Source organism: Pinus tabuliformis, chromosome Q (genome assembly GCF_031772625.1).
Source record: "Pinus tabuliformis cultivar Carrire ecotype Pingquan chromosome Q, CPIR1, whole genome shotgun sequence".
Lineage (NCBI taxonomy): Eukaryota > Viridiplantae > Streptophyta > Pinopsida > Pinales > Pinaceae > Pinus > Pinus tabuliformis.
In genome coordinates, this window is record NC_142296.1 from 1,004,554,457 (window position 1) to 1,004,570,439 (window position 15,983).

The following is a 15,983-nucleotide window of genomic DNA, read 5'->3' on the forward strand; positions in this document are numbered from 1 at the left end:
ACATACATTTCAACACATTAATTTATGAAAAATTAAAATTATTAAGACATAGTATGAGCACTTGTACAAAATGTATGACAAAATTATTAAGAGATACTATGGGCACTTGTACAAAATATATGATTTTCTAAAGTTGTATATGTTGCATAGTACTACATACATGTATATTCAAAACATACATTTCAACAGATTAACTTATGACAAATTAAAATTATTAAAACATAGTATAGGCACTTGTACAAAATATATAATTTTCTGAACTTGTATATGAATACATATATCACAGTAAAATACTTGAATTTACTTTTTACCAACCTTGAATTAAATGCACATTCTTTCTTAATTATTTAATGTGTTTTTTAATAGAGAATTTCTAATCCTGCTCATACCTTCATTTAATCTATGTACTTTGCAAACAAATGCACATTCTTTCTTAATTATAATGCAGATTAATTCTTAATTATTTGATGTTTTGCCAAAATTTGTACTTCTCCTCAAAACTTCATTTAATTTAGGAGTTGTCTATAATGCGACTTTTTGGAGATTCAGGTGACGGAATCCGGCGGAAGAAATTGAGATTAAATCATGATTTGTTGCAGTTAAAATGGTTTTTTAACTGCATATTTGGATTCAGCACCCTGAAAAACCCCTGGGACGCTTTGATTGTGCAGAAACTAGCTATCAAACTTGCGATTCCAATAAATTTCTACCGGATTTTCATCGGAAAAACCGCGGTAAAGACTTTCAAAAAGTCGCGTTATAGACAACTGCTTTAGTTTATGTCATTTGCAAACAAATGTATATTAGTTCTTAATTATTTGATATGTTGAGCAATGGAGAATTAAATATCCTGTCCAAACAAATGCACATTAGTTCTTAGTTATTTGATATATTGCCCAGTGGAAAATTTGTGCTCCTCCTCACATATCAGCAAAAAAAATAAACGTGTACCAGAAATATGGCTCTGGTCAGTTTAATAACTACAGTAGTTTGACATTAATTTTCCAACATAAACCCCTTGCCCAACTTCTGCATTTGTTATTCTCTTTGAATAATTTTACTAATGTTTCGAGATCAACTACAAGGTGACTCTTAAATTTAATTTCCTGTTTGTTTAGGCAATGAATGTGTGTTGTATATGTTAGAATTTCTAATAAACTTACACAGCGATTCTGCATGCGGAAAGAACTGAAAAGAATCACTGAAGCTTAATACCCAGGGATACGAGTTACCTCCAGCCATTGGTGATGTTTTGATGAAGGCCACAGTCTTCTTGCCTGCTACTTCTTCTGCACTCCAGCTTCATCTTCAGCACTCCAGCTTCAATCCTGGCAAAAGAACACAAGAATTCTGAAGGCACTTCCGAGCTCTGCTATCTCAGCTAGATGGTGTAGAACTGAAGGGGATTGAGATATGAGCTTGGGGACCAACAGATAAACATATAGCTAAGCTTCCATCAAGCTTCTAAAAGCTATGTGTTATAAAAACCACAAATCAAGGTAGAGATCAGATCAAAGTGATGGACCACTTTAGTAGCTCCTAATTATAAATTTAGTAATTGCAGTTGATTTTCTTAACTTAAGGAAACTACTGCAGTTGGTTTCCATAAGTTAAGAAAAGCTGCAATTCCATAAATCAAGGTAGCTTTTGTGTAAAATCAATGGAGCTTAACATTCTCCCACTTGGTCCATACTTCCAAACTTAATGTCTCAAAAACCATTGACAATCTTTATTAAGTAATAGATACATGAATCATGGCGATAAGTCCTCTTATGACGAGTATTATCTTCCATGTATTACTATGCATCTATTCTTATTATAATTTATGTGGCAACAATATCTTAATGAATAAACCCTATGTTTATTCTTGGTCCTTCTTAAATGAATTTTCTCAAATCAACTTAAGGTGCACATAAATATGAGAAAAAACATCACAATAATTAAGAATTTCATTAACATTGTCCATACAATGAAAAAACTGCATAATGGAACCAAGTCCCATATTCAATACATGATCCTTGAATTTAAACGGTGGCATGCCCTTAGTCAAAGGATCATTGATCATTAACTTAGTGCTGACGTGCTCAATGACCACTTTATTTTCTTTAACACGTTCCCTTATAGCTAAAAACTTAATGTCGATGTGTTTATTTCGACTCCCACTTTTTTAGCCATAAAACCAGCAGCTGAATTATCACAATATATTCTTAATGGCTTAGAGATAGAATCCATAATTCTAAGCCCAGAAATGAAATTCTTAAGCCATACACCATGTAAAGCAGCCTCAAACAAGATATACATAAGCATGTAGTCTTTGGTCCCTTGAAGGTACCTCATTACTTTCTTTGCAGCTCTCCAGTGGTCTAAACCTGGATCACTCTGACATCGTCCCAACATTCCTACATTAGGCTTCCGACAGCAGAAGCATATGGAATGTTCTTCATTTGTTCCCTTTCAAAGTCGTTCTTCGGGCATTGGTTCAAATTGAACCTATCACCCTTCACAATGGGAGCTACACTTGGTGAACAATCCTTCATCCGAAATCTCTCTAAAATTGTATTAATATAGGTTTCCTGGGATAGACCCAAAATGCCTCGAAATCTGTCTCTATGGATCTTAATGCCAATGACATAAGATGCCTCACCTATATCCTTCATATCAAAACTTTTAGAGAGGAATTGTCTCACCTCATGTAGCAAACCCTTATCATTGGTTGCTAGCAAAAAGGTCATCCATATGTAAAACAAGAAAACAAATTTTACTCCCACTAACCTTCAGGTATATACATTGATCCATAATGTTTCCTACAAACCAAAAGAAGAAATTACATTATGGAATTTCAAATACCATTGGCGGGATGCTTGTTTTAAACCATACAATGACTTCTTGAGCTTGCAAACCAATTGCTCACCATGACTAGAGGGGAATCAATGAAGATGTGTTATTCATGAAGAAGTGTTATCAATCATTAATGAAGAAGTGTTATTAATCATCATCTTTTAGTGCCAGTGTGAACATGCATTTAATCATATGTGACATTGTTTTGTAAATTAATGTAGTAAAGACCATTAGAAAAAATACCATTCCCAACATAATCAGATTTATAGAATAGTCTGAAAGATTCTTCTGAAAAATTTAAGGAATATCCAAAAGGTACAAGCCTTGAAACTGAAATCAAGTTTCTAGAAAAACTTGGAACATAAAAGGTCTTTTCTAACTCCAAAACAAAGCCACTACTTAAAGTTAAATAACATGTTCTTATAGCTTCCACATGCGAGCCCATCTTATTTCCTGATAAGATGCTTTGCTCACTTCTCACTGGCTATTAACGTTAACCATATTAGATTCATAACAAACAAACGAGATTACTTCCTCAAGTTCGGGAATGTCAGAACGAATTTCAGAGAAATTTGCAGGTTGTACTACTGCATCAAAATAAAGAATCACATGCTTATGTTGAGGCTTAATAAACTTTCATGTTCTACCAATGTAAAACATGGTAAAAAGAATTGAATCAAATGACATGAAAATTGCCTGTGGGCTAAATTTTCAATTCAAGTAGATTCAATAAAACTTTATGATCTTTCACGTTTTACCAATGTAAAACATGCTAAAAAGAATTGAATCAAATGACATGAAAATTGCCTGTGGGCTAAATTTTCAATTCAAGCAGATTCAATAAAACTTTAATGAACTTTCATGTTTTACCAATGTAAAACATGCTAAAAAGAATTGAATCAAATGACATGAAAATTGCCTGTGGGCTAAATTTTCAATTCAAGCAGATTCAATAAAACTTTAATGAACTTTCATGTTTTACCAATGTAAAACATGCTAAAAAGAATTGAATCAAATGACATGAAAATTGCCTGTGGGCTAAATTTTCAATTCAAACAGATTCAATAAAACTTTTATGAACTTTCATGTTTTACCAATGTAAAACATGCTAAAAAGAATTGAATCAAATGACATGAAAATTGCCTGTGGGCTAAATTTTCAATTCAAACAGATTCAATAAAACTTTATGATAAAACTTATTAATTCATAACTCCTGTGGGTAGGTTATGAAATTTTATCCTAATTAATCACATAAATATAATAAAAATTCCTGTGGGATAAAATTTATTATATTCAGTGTAATTAATTACAATTTAATGTCTAAATAATCTTTATGTGATTTTGCCAATCAATATATAATTTTATTTAATTAAAGATGCTGTGGCTACTCTCTAATTAATTAAAATTACATGGATCACTAGACATTAATTTTGTTGCATAAACAAAACTTAACCAGAGAGAAAAATAATGTTTACTGAAAAGGAGTAAATCAAAATGACATTTTAATAAACTCCATAAAACTGTAATAACTCTCCAGCAAAATCAAAAGCAATCAGCATTACCGAAAATGACTACAAATTGATTGTTCAATTTATAAACTTAACCCGGAGATTGACTGAATCAGCTTTGATCTACTTTGCATTTGCATAGCAAATGCAGTTCGAAGACTAGCTGGCTTGACTTCAGGCTCCGTCCTTAAGTTTATAAAACAACAAAATAGACCAGCAAACAAGCTATTTTGCTCACAAGATCTGAACCATGATTTATATCAACAGCAACCTTTATTCACACACAAATATTGTTCCTTCAATCCATAAAAAGGAAACATATTTACTGATTTGTTGTGATATTATTTAAATGAAAATAATATAAATGAATAAATTATTTTCAATGATCAATTAATGAATTTACTTGAAAATGAATATAATGTGGTTTAACTTTCCGATTTTCAAGAATCTAATCCAACTGATCATTCAATTCATTCAGATGGGCTGCATATAATCAAGCATATAATGCTTCATTGTCAAACATCAGACACTAGCAAACATGTGCAACTTTCACAGCCGAAAAATAGTTCGACACTTCCTTGATTTACATTCCTTAGTCTAACTGTCCCATAATTTATTTAAGACTAATTCTTAAATTAATTTCAAAATGGGCTCTAAACAATTTGCAAACAAAACTGCAAATTCAAAGACTAAACTATTTCAACTGTTCAAATAGTGAAATATTCAAATATTTAAGAATGCATAAACTATTTCCTTTAACATGACTCATATCAAAAAGAATAGACTTCACAAACATTTCACGTTCATACCAAATTGCTGACTTGACCTGGGGATAAGACAGGCTTAACCCAACTGGAAACATGCAACCATGTTAGTGCGGCCAGTCTTCTAATACAACCATGTTAAAGCAGTAAGGTGTTAATGAAGCCGTTTGAAAACAGTTAAGTACCCTCTCTGAATTCAGAGGGTTTTCGCATTAATATTAATGATGATATAGCAAAATGCCGTCAAAATATTGCTCTTGAAATCCATAATTGCCCTGAAGACGGCAACCCAAACGATCAAGAGCTTGACCCGTCTCTCGAATCCAAAATCCAACAGTATAATCGACCTTTCTCACTGAACCCATCTGTCTCGGCGTTCAATATTTCGATTTCTGACCCAATATATGTGGGTTTTAAAGGTGTTGAATTGGAGAAAAATGCAGAGGTTTACCACTCTGCCCACAAGCCGCTAAATGCCATTACTCCCGAGTAGCCAAAAGACAAAACTCTCGACCGATCTAGTGAGGGCTATTGAGATCCGGGTTTGATCGCATTGAAGTTACCAGGGTTTTAAACGTAACAATAGTTCATAAATAATAGCATGAGCGCAGCGACATTTAATATGGATTGCTTAAAAGTCGCCGTGCTTTATCGCATTTGACGTTCAAAGTTGTGATTTTAAATTAATGATATCAAGTTTATGGGCGGAATAAACGAGTGTAGGGGAAGAAAGAGTAATACGAATCGAGGTTCTCTTCCCCGCGCTGCGAAAGGCAGCCCAACGAATCTCCAGATGGTCCGCAAACCCCAAAAAAATTCCCAACCAGATTGGAGAGAATCTCGGTGGAATAGACATAGGGTTTATTCAAAACTTGATTGAATTTTAACCTTTCAAGAAAATTTAACTAAATGAAGTAAATCTGGTTAAAAGCTCATCTTAATTTCCACCTATGGAAGTGGCCTTGAATCTAGCATACTGTAGGATAAGCTCTGTTGAATTTTTCAGCTGTAAGTCGCATATCAACAATTATTTGTTCCTTTAAAACAAGCTTTGTTTTCACAGTTATTTTATAAGTTATCGCTATTTCTTGATTTCTATTGCCAAAGGTAATGAAATAAATGTACAGATGCCAGGAATTTATGTTCCCTTTATCTGAATGACGCCGCAAACCTAAACGATGTAAGAATTGTTCATGCATATCCACTTTGGACACAACCGCTGCGTCATTTTATGACTTTTCGCATGGGATTCGATCGCGTGACCTCTCGTGGCCAAGATTACGAACGCAAAATGATGCGGATAATGTTTGAATGATTTATTCGATCCGGACCAGGCTTCAACCATGTCTTTCTTCAGAGTTCTCCACTTACTTCGTAAAGCTTTTTCTTTCGGCCATGGCGGACCGGGTATTCTTGTCGAACATTATTTCTTTGTTAAATTGGAACGCTACCTGCCTTCAATTTTCGATTTGTCTGTAACGAATAGAGTAATCATATTTTCTTTACAGGTTTCAGCACGAAATCGTGTTCAGTTAACTTGATGCGGTGACGGTAGTTAAAGATGAAACAATCAATACTTTTAAGTACTTATTTACATAGAACGCATTTCCCTTTAAAAAATTCTTCGAACGACAGGCCTCGGGATTATATGAAAAACGCAACAAAATCATTTATAGAGGTACAGAGTCGCACTTCAAAACATTCGAATCTCACACCAAGACAGAGGTAAATAAACCGCTCTGATACCAACTGTTAGAATTTTTAATAAACTTGCACAGCGATTCTGCATGCGGAAAGAACTGAAAAGAATCACTGAAGCTTAATACCCAGGGATACGAGTTACCTCCAGCCATTGGTGATGTTTTGATGAAGGCCACAGTCTTCTTGCCTGCTACTTCTTCTGCACTCCAGCTTCATCTTCAGCACTCCAGCTTCAATCCTGGCAAAAGAACACAAGAATTCTGAAGGCACTTCCGAGCTCTGTTATCTCAGCTAGATGGTGTAGAACTGAAGGGGATTGAGATATGAGCTTGGGGACCAACAGATAAACATATAGCTAAGCTTCCATCAAGCTTCTAAAAGCTATGTGTTAGAAAAACCACAAATCAAGGTAGAGATCAGATCAAAGTGATGGACCACTTTAGTAGCTCCTAATTATAAATTTAGTAATTGCAGTTGATTTTCTTAACTTAAGGAAACTACTGCAGTTGGTTTCCATAAGTTAAGAAAAGCTGCAATTCCATAAATCAAGGTAACTTTTGTGTAAAATCAATGGAGCTTAACAGTATATTGCGTCATGACATCACAGGCTCATTTAGATTTCATCAAAGACAAAATTTAATGCAACTTAAGATTTGTTGATTGGTGTGATTGATATCTAATCCCTTAAAACGAAATGCCGATTAGATGAATACTAACTTGTAGAGAAACATATTAACCTAAAGTGGAAAGAAGAATCCAGAAATTTAGGTGATGTTGTAGGAGTTTGGCTTCTTGCCACTGTAGTAATAAGTATGGATGTTGTAATCACCACATTTGGATGGAAGAATGACATGAGTAAAGCTTTGTTGCAATGCTTCGTGCTTATACTAACCTTTTCCTTGGGTGCCTTTTTGTCATCAGGCTTTTTCTTGAGTTGTCTTTTGTTAACTTCAAAAAAGTGTAGCTTCATCTCTTCAATGTCCGAAGGTTTACTGTCTGCCATGGAGGGTTTTTTAATTTTACATAAGTGAAAAACAAAAAACCTTTTAATGTTCAATAATGTAACTACGCTTCAATATGGTTTATTTTCATTTTTTTTTCTCTCTAACCAGTTTTAAGATAATAATTTTGCAACATCACGGCTACCTGTTATGATTTAATTCAGAAAAAGTAGGTAGTGTTTGGGTTTTTCCTTAAGCTTATTTTTAAATTAGTGTTTATAAAAAACTATTTAAGGAATTTTAAACATGATAAAAAATAAATGTTTATATAAAATTAATTAATTATTTATATATATAGTTAAGCTTATTTATTTTGTTATTAGGATATTGTGAGATTTCATTGAATTTAAATGTTTCATGAGATAATTGTATTTCTTACCGATTAATTTTACTCTCCACTCCTATCTATATAATAAAAACTAGTGCTTGAATGAAACTAAATATCACATAAACCAATTAATATTCACTTATTTATATCAAATTTTTTTTGTTATACATTTTATAATATCTATCATTTTTTTCATTCTAGACTTAGAATTAACATATTAACCTCTATAATTTTAAAATACCAATAATATATATATATATATATATATATAGATATATATATTAATAAAATTAAGAAAGAGTCAATGCAAGTAGAATACACATACATAAAATATGGATCACTCTCACTATGTTTTAAGTAAATTCATTTTGACTGATAGAGTTGTCTATACTTTTTAGTGATCCCGGGTGTAATCCATTTGTGTAAAACAAAAAAAAGTTAATGCAAGTAGATTACACATATATAAAATCTGGATAGCTCTCACTATGTTCTAAGTAAATTCGTTTTGACTGATGAGTTGTTTATGCTTTTTAGTGATCCTGGGTAACTTTTGATACCAAAATACAAACATGGATCACTCTCACTGTGTTTTCAGTAGATTCCAAAATACAAACCTGGATCACTTTCACTGTGTTCTCAATAAATTCCTTTTATTGATGGGTTGTCTATTCTTTGTAGCGATTTTTGGGTGATTTTTGATATTTTAATATAATTTTGGTGATTTTTGATATTTCAATATAATTTTGTTTACTTTTGATATCTAAATACAATTTGTAGTGATCATTGTTGATTTCCCAAATACAGTTATTCTCTTGCTTTCACTTATTCTCTTGCTTCCACTTATTATTCTGTTTATAATTTTTTGTGGGGTTCAGTTTTTTTCTTGGTATTTTCAGATTGAGTTTTTTTTGGTTTGTGTTAATTTTCTTCTATTTTCAGTTTTTATATTTTTTGGTTTTTATATTTTTTGGTTCGATTAATTCTCTCCTAAATTCATATTTGCATAATTTGATAAATTGGAAATGATTTTTTATTAATAATATATAATTTTGTATTTATTTTTAATTAATGAGTTAAATGAAATTATATAATAATTTAATAAAAATAAAATAATTACAAAATTGAATAAAAAATTTAATTTGAATATGAAAACATTATATCCATTATTTTAAAATATAGAAAAAAAAAAACTTATCGTGAATAGATATATACGAACACAACTATATTATATATAGGAACCAAATTAATAATTATTAAATACATAATAACCCTCATATTAAAACTTAATACTTTAAACCCAAATATATAATATTAAAACCTAAATGTTATAATTTAATATTTTTAATTTAATATTAAAATCTAATTAAAAAAAAAGCAAAACCTAAAACCAAAATAAAACTAAAACTAAAATGTATCATAATAAAACTAAAACTAAAATATATCATAATAAACCCAAACTTACAATTAAAAACTAAATCTTAAATTAAAACCCAGAACCTAAATGCTGAACTAAAACCTAAACATAAAAATAAAACCTACAACGTTAAACGAAAATGTAAAATCTAAACATAAAACGCTAAACTAAAAATGTAAAAGACAACCTGTGAAACAGACTATGGTGCTTATGGAGGGCAGCTTAGGCAAAGATTGGCCGGTGGGAAAGGAAGAAGAAAGAAGAGGCGAGGGACAAGTATTAGTAGGGGCCAACACGACAAGGGACGAGTTTATTTTGCCTCGTCGGCGCAGAAAAGGAAACTTTAACTGATCGAGAATTCAAACAGACCAATGGGGAGCGTTTTTAGTAATTTTATTCCTATTTTAGAATTAATAAATGAAATTCGACATGGGTTGGTATTTAAATGTTTTGAAATTGAAAAAAAGGTTGAAACTCTTTTAGTTTCATTCATCTGAGATAAAAAATATTTTCATACAATTAAATTTAAGCCATTCACAACTTAATTTTCCTTGATAAAGAATAAAAATTTATGCGCCCCAATTTCAATATAGACGAAGCAGCTTAATAAAGATTGAAAACGAAGCAGCTTAATAAAGATTGAAAATTTTGGTGGTAATTATATTTAACAACTTAATTTTCCTTGATAAAGAATAAAAAATTATGCGCCCCAATTTCAATATAGACGAAGCAGCTTAATAAAGATTGAAAATTTTGGTGGTAATTATATTTTGTTTAATTGTTGAGATAAATTGCATGTTTATTGGAATGCATTTTTAGTGTTTATTTAGATTTGAAGAGTTTTTTTTATGCTTGTTCACATTTTTCATTAATATGGTATTTCTCAATCCCAAATAAATATTTTTTTTCTACTTTTGCTTTGTATTCTATGTATATACTTATTTCTCTATAACCTGGTTAAACTATTTAGTAACTCTTAGAATAATAATCACATTTCAACTTGGATACTTTTTTCTTAATGTCTTGTTGCACAAAAATAATTATGTATTTTATTTATATACCTATTTCTCCATAGTATGGTTAAACAGTATAGTAACCCCTCCACTAATAATCACATTTTAACTTAGACACTTCTTTTTCTTAATATCTTATTAAAAAAAACAAATATGTGTGTCTTACTACTATTAAGATACTATACAATAATCACATTTTAACTTAGACATTTCTTTTTCGTAATGTCTTATTAGTCCCTGCCATCTGGCATCCGGCAGGGACTATTGTAATCGTTTTGGGCCGACTTAACATTAGTTCGGTGCTTTCCCTGTCGCTTATACCGCCCTTATGCTAAAGTCTTGTGAGGTGTTCTCTGCAGCTAACCAAAGTCGGATTCGGCGGTTCACCTTTCTCATCTTATTTGGCCTCTTCCCGAGGCGGAAGAGGCCGGAGCATATGGTAAACTGATATTTAACGACCATCATGTGCGCTTGACGGTGTGCGGTTTAGTTTTAATGCTGGCATTAATTTGTTAACGTTTAATGTTAAGTCTACCACCGGTTCAAGTTTATACCCTTACTTCTTTTTGTTGTCTATGCTGCCGCATGGGCTCTGCCTCCTTTACAGGCGTTGGTCCGGTGTTTGTTCTTTCGCAGGTGTCTGTATCGTGAATGTTTGCATGGCGGGAGGTGTCCGGTGAAGAACTAATCCTGGGCCCTTCAAATTACGTGCAGGAAGAACTCCTGAATTGTAATCCAAATTATCGTAGGATTCAGATTGAGATGGAGAACAAACTAGCAAGTTGTCATACAGCTCCCCATACCCTGTGGTGCTAAATGATGGGACCTGCTGTTGATGAATAAGCATATGTTGCTGCAGCTGCGGCGTCTGCACATAGTTATTGAACATGGATACCCTCGAACCTGTGTAATTCGATGAAACTAAATTAGGCCTACTTGTAATTGGCAGTTGCCGATTATAATCTAGGGCTGGCTCGTTTTGGATGGACATCATAGAAGCCAAATGTTGATTTAAGGGTTCTGGTTTCTGCTGATATCTCATATAAGCGGAATACTGCGGCACTAAACCCTGTGCTGTAGGATATGCTACTGAACATTGCTTTGTTTACAGTTTTTTGGCCTGTAAGTTCTGAATTTTTTTACAGGTAATCCATTAATTGAATTGATGAATAGTATTCGCATGTGATTGTTTGAATGTCTCTTGTTTGTTTGCCTCTGCAATCTCACTGTACTTGGGGCCTTCTATAATCTGCCTTCACACAGGCTACAAAACTAGGTCTGCTCACAGGAAATCAGGGGTTTTTCAAAAAAATGCAAATGCGACCCTAGTGTGATGTCGAATTCTGTCTGGTAGTAACTGGTTTCTCTGTATTTTCTTTTTGGCTGAATGCCATCAATTTTGCTTATAACTTGTGCTTATAAAGTGGTAGCAGTCTTCGCCGTCCCCTTCTTCCCATGCTACCTATTTTACTTGAATAGTTAGGGAGAGAGAGCATAGAGCACTTCTTCGACCAATTGGCCTGACCGACATAGACTGGTTGACGCTCCTCTACGTTGCAAACGGAGGAACACTACCTTATTCTGTTTTGCGCTCATAATCCGTTAAGCTACATTCTGTAGCAGTCTCAGAGTGGGTAAAGAAACAGTACCCTATTCTGTTTTGCGCTCATAATCCCTTAAGCTACATTCTGTATCATTTACAGAGTGCTTCTATTGATATAGGAATCCTGATCTGGTTAAAAGAATTGGAGCTTGTTTTATATCAATGTTTTACCCAAACTCTTTTTGATTTTTCTCCATTTCTGCGGCCGCATGCTGGGTGAAGACTTGCAGAGCTGGTTTGTCGTATGGGCGCAACCATAACCCTTGCTTACATTGATTTAGGTCCCTGTTCATTGGATGTATGTATATATGTTTGCACAGTTCATTTCGCATGTTCCGTGGTGGCATAATCTTAAGAGTGACGAGTTATTACAGGTAATTTCCCTTCTTTGGTTTTATTCTACCTGCATTGCGTTGAACCCTTAAGGTTGTCTATTCTGCATTGCCTATAAGCTGCTTTTACACTTCCACATTGTATTCACACAAGATGTATCTTTTAATCCCATTGACCTCTTTAGTGGTCATTTGTCAGACATTAATGAAATGAATGTCCTCTGCAATTCAGTATCATCTGCCTTGTTCAATATTAGGCAATATCATATTCAACAAAAACACAAATTTTGACACTTTTAACATACGATGTTAAATTTCACTAAAAGAGGAAGAAGATAGTCGTATGAAATATTCAATTAGCTGTGTTAGTTGTAACCCATATGCAACACTGTACAACCCACAAAAAATAGGCGTAAAATGCCTGCAAAAGCAAATAGAAATTGAGGCAAGACATACCATTGCTTTCATCTTCAAAGCAAATGTCTTGGCATCATATGGATTGGCCCTCATATCGGCCATAAGATCACTGAATGACTCTGGGACTGTTAATCCTTCTGGAAGTGCTTCATTGTTTGCTTGCATGAGGAACTGGTATATTTCTTCTGTCGCTCTCTGCATCATGGCCAATGCTCTAAGCTTTAGATTTAAGGAATACAAAACTCCCAAAGTAAGAATAAATAAATAAGCTAACACATTATCACTTTCAAGCATGCATACAGAACAAGTAATCAAACTACCAGATTACAATCAATGGTATACTTGCATCCATAGAAAAATACTTCAATATGCACATTTAATTTTACATGCGGGTACTGTTCATACAAACAATATGTTGCTCAGGCAGGCATATTAAAAAACGTAGAACTAGCATGGTTGAATGCTGGGGGTTTTCAGCTAAAGCTTTCATTGTTTGCTTGCATGAGGAACTGGTATATTTCTTCTGTCGCTCTCTGCATCATGGCCAATGCTCTAAGCTTTAGATTTAAGGAATACAAAACTCCCAAAGTAAGAATAAATAAATAAGCTAACACATTATCACTTTCAAGCATGCATACAGAACAAGTAATCAAACTACCAGATTACAATCAATGGTATACTTGCATCCATAGAAAAATACTTCAATATGCACATTTAATTTTACATGCGGGTACTGTTCATACAAACAATATGTTGCTCAGGCAGGCATATTAAAAAACGTAGAACTAGCATGGTTGAATGCTGGGGGTTTTCAGCTAAAGCTACCAAAGCTTTCGATGTATGTTTTCTATCATACTTTTTTAAACTTGTTTTGTGTCCTTAGTCAGACACATCCTACTTCATGATTGCTTACAAATGATATTCAGAATCAGAAGTCGAAAGACAAAGGAAAAAGAAACCAAAAAAAAACTAACATCTCTTTTGGATTATCTTACGCATTGTCTTATTTCCCCGCTTCTTTCTCTATTACAGGTCTACAACGGATGCTTCAAATATGCATTCGGGTCCGCCATCACCGGCTCTGCTCAACTACAGACAGCATGTATCTCTCGGCCTACAGTCAATGTCCGTGTCCTAAGGCTTTTGCCTACCTTTTGCTCTTCGGAAAGCAACTCGATGCAGCTTGAATCAGATCGACTACAGTGTGTAATAGTTTTGCCATTAAGGCTTTTGCCTACCTTTTGCTCTTACGAAAGCAACTCGATGCAGCTTGAATCAGATCAACTACAGTGTGTAATAGTTTTGCCATTAAGGCTTTTGCCTACCTTTTGCTCTTACGAAAGCAACTCGATGCAGCAAAAATCAATGTCAATTTGCTATCTCTGATTTCAACGATGCTATACACAGAAGCTCAGTACATTGTCATATTTCCCCTACTTTGTAGTGCGTAATAGACAACCTTAACTTCACGCAGGGACTCGCTGCGTCGCAGCTCCCCTTGTTACACCAAAAAAACAAATATGTGTATGTCTTACTACTATTAAAATATTATGCACTTTCTCAAATTTTTGTGAAACATAAAACCTTCCATCATATTAATGTAATCCATTGCCAACTATTCTCCTTGGTTGTATTTTCGATCATTTCCTTTGAATTAAAAAAATGGAAACTAAAGCTAATGTGCAAGTGTAGATAAATGGAAAATGGTGGGGTTATTTAGGCTAAATAAAGTTTGAAAAAGAAAAAGAAGACCTATAGAAAACAACCATAAATGATTTAAAAAGTATTGAAACTTGCATATAAATGACTAAGTTTGTCTATTATATTTAGTCATTTTAAGAATTAATTGTTTGATTGTGGATCCTTTTCTTTGAATAAAAAAAAAGGAAACTAAAGCTAATGTTCAAGTGAAGATAAATGAAAAAGGTTGGGTTACTTAGGCTAAATAAAGTTGCAAAGAAAAAAAAGACCCTTAAAAACAACAATAAATGATCGGCATATAAATGACTAAGTTTGTCTATTATATTTAGTCATTTTAAGAATTAATTTTCAATCAAATGGTCATAAATTTGTCATGTTCATTCACTCATTTTTGTCAATTTAATTCTTAATTGATGTCAATTAGTACTGCATTTAATCATTTTGATTGACTCATTTATGTCAATTGGTAGTAAATTAGTATATTTAGTCAATTTAATTCTTAATTGATGTTAATTAGTACTGCATTTAGTCATTTTGATTGACTCATTTATGTCAATTGGTAGTAAATTGAGTGATTTTAATTTTTAGTTTCCATCATTTGGTAGGGTATTTAATTGTTTTTGTTCACTATCAACCTTACTATATTGATACATTGTTTATTAATTGCATATTCATTATATTTACTACTAGTTTAGAAATGAATTTTCATTTATCTAATACCAATAATTTATTAAATAACATAAATTGTATAATGCAGAAATAAACATATTATTAAACATGAATTGAAACATAAAAGAAAACAAAAATATTGCATACATAAACAAGCTACAACATGATAAAGTTAAAATATTGAATCAATATCATGATAAAAATGGTAATCTACATTTAAAAAATATAATGCAATTTTAATGAATTGTAAGAATATATATAGATATATCTATCTATCTATCTATCTATATATATATATATATATATATATATATATATATATATATATATATATATATATATATATATATATATATATATATATATCTATATATATATAAAGTCTCATAGTTTCCAACTCTTGCTAATACACTCTAATAAATATCTTCGAACAACAAATTCAAGCTACTACATAAAACACTTGGCCAAACTATATAACAACAAGTAGCTGATAAAAATCAACTGTCATTTTTTGCAAATATTTTAGTGGCCATCATGTAAACTTTCATTCTTTTTGTTTCAGATGGGAAACTCCATTTATTTTGTCTTCATAAGAAAGGGTTATGTTACTTCTGATCTTTAAAATATTTACATTTTCATCTACTTTTTCCTTTCTCTTTGAATCTATTTATAATAGATAGTGACTGATTCCACC